This window comes from Austrofundulus limnaeus, unplaced genomic scaffold (genome assembly GCF_001266775.1).
Source record: "Austrofundulus limnaeus strain Quisiro unplaced genomic scaffold, Austrofundulus_limnaeus-1.0 Scaffold56, whole genome shotgun sequence".
NCBI lineage: Eukaryota > Metazoa > Chordata > Actinopteri > Cyprinodontiformes > Rivulidae > Austrofundulus > Austrofundulus limnaeus.
The window spans coordinates 1,219,056-1,221,692 of NW_013952458.1; positions in this window are offsets into that span (position 1 = coordinate 1,219,056).

A 2,637-nucleotide genomic window follows, 5' to 3' on the forward strand; every position below is an offset into this window, starting at 1 on the left:
GGACAGGCGAAGGGACAGAGATAGATGAAGGGCTGGTATTGATGTGGCATTGAGGCCCCAGTAAAGTTGAAAATCTGGGTATAATTGACAGCGACGCTGGTAGATCTGGGATTCCCATCAGAGTGCGGTGGAATGTTGTGCCGTGTTCCAAAGTGACCTCTGAGAACTCACTGGAAAGGCCAGCGAGCAGCAGCACTCATGCATCATCATATCATCCCAAATACCAAACAGCAATGTTTTCAATTACTCCGCCTGCTCTTTGTTTATCTCCCATTACGCTGCCCTTATCTCTTCTTTGTGTGAAAGTGTGTGCATTTTGGAAGGGAAAAGAAACGAGTGTCTTTTTTTTTCTTGTGGTTTTTTGTGTGTCTATAGAAGCCTGCTAATGAAAGTATTAGACATAAGTTATATTTATTCATGTTCTAAAGCTACTAGTTCCAGTTCTGGCTCGCAGAGGAGCTGAGGCCTCATGTAAAAAGACTTGTGTGGATTTCTTACTGAAACCTGACGTACGGTCAAATCCAGAAAACGGCGTACGCACAAAAAAATCCAGCCTGAATCCATGCACATTGCTTTTGTACATCACAATTAACGTGGAACTGAGCGCAGGTAGGACACCTCCCCTGACACGCCTTCATTAACACATGTTAAACAGATGCAAATTACTTCCTGCATGTGTGAAGGACACGTTTGAGTGATCCCTGCGCGATCAGAAATTATTTCTAGAGTCATAAAAACAATGAATTATATATAATGTGAGTGTGAAAAAAATCCTAAGTAAAAAATAGGAATAAAATATATTTATCACGCAAAGAACGAGTGATTGTTTGCATGCTGCGCAACCGGCATCCATCCATTCTGAGTCTGAAAATATTAACTTTGCGCACAAGTTTATTACCATAATTACTGTAAACACAGAGGAACTTAACTGTTTGGTAGAACATAGATCTTTGTTTATTTCTTAGCTGATATTAAGAAACGAGTCTTAGATAGAGAAGATACATGAGGCCCCTGGTTACTATCTCCAATGGGCATTGAGTGAAGGGCGAGGAATGCCTTGGACTGGTCACCAGTTCATCATAAAACAAACATCCATTCACACACCATGGAACACTTTAGAGTAACCATCCATCCGTCCATTCATTATCTTTACCTGCTTATTTCATGGTCACGGTAGGACTGGTGCTCATCTCCAACAGTCACTGTACATAAGGCAAGGTACACCCTGGACAGTCCGTCACAAGGCCAATTGAGAGAAATGAGACAAACAACCATTCACTCTTTCTCTCACACCTATAGGGGCAATTTAAAACTGCCACTTAAGACTTGCTAATATGCATATTATTGGACCAAGAGGGAAAACCGGAGTACCTTAAGAAAACCCCATGAATCACCGATTGCACCACCACTGTAGGCAGGTATTGACTTGCTTTTAATATTCAGGAAGGAAAGTCCTTCACAAAGAAACTAATATTATCTACTTCTCTAATATACTGTACAAAACAGTATAAAACGTATTTTGTTTACCTTACAGTTCACAAGAAATGTTTAAATAGATGACAAAAATAATCTTACTCCATAGTTGTTAAAGGTAATCTTAATGTTGAAAAGTCCAGTAAGGTGTCTATTTAATGCAAAATCAACGTTTCTGAGCTTTATTTCATGTTGTTATTTAATCATCAAAAACATAGCCAGAGTGTAGCTTTCTCTCATTCATGCATGTTTAAGAAATCCTTGAATTTCCTGTGGAGCTACATAAACACTTACTGGTGCAAAGCACCGCCTATTTGTACAAAGCTCCTCCCTGGAGCTCAGTCTGCAGCTGAGTTGCCGCCCCACAGAGCACCCCTCCCCCAAAGCATTGTTGTGAATATGTGCTGAAGTGGGAGTGTCAGAAACGGTAGGCATTTAGATTTTACTAATTTATTTATTTTTGATACATACAGTGTTTTCAGAACTATGTACCTGGAAAATACATACCCCCCTTTAAATTACAACAACACATCCTTTAATGTTTAAGGAGTTATGGGAAAAGTTGAACGTATCACCTGTACCTGTGAGGCGTAACTGCATTGCGAAGTGAAACTCACTGGTTCAGTGGCAAATTCAAAAATGGAAACAAAGCATGTGTGAAAAGAAGCTGATGATCAGAGAGCATAAGAGAAAAGAAAAGAAAGAAAGGAAAGAAGGACAGACACTGAAACCATACAAAAAATGAATAAACCAGAGAAAAAGAATGAAAGAGAGAAATGGAGGTGAGAGAAGAGAAAGTGAGAGATGATTGATGGAGCCAAAATGCCGATTTCTTGCTTCATCTGATCTGCATTACTCTGCAATCAGCAGGCACACAAACACACACGAAGGCATGCACACACACACACACACACACACACACACACACACATGCACACACAAACACACGCCTCACAATCAACACACATGCACCTTTTCAGCATCCCTCTCTCAGACTATTAATCTGCAATCAACGCACAGGAGACTGATCAGCAGTTGTCATCAACCACACACACACACACACACACACACACACACACACACACACACACACACACACACACACACNCACACACACACACACACACACACACACACACACACACACACACACACACACACACA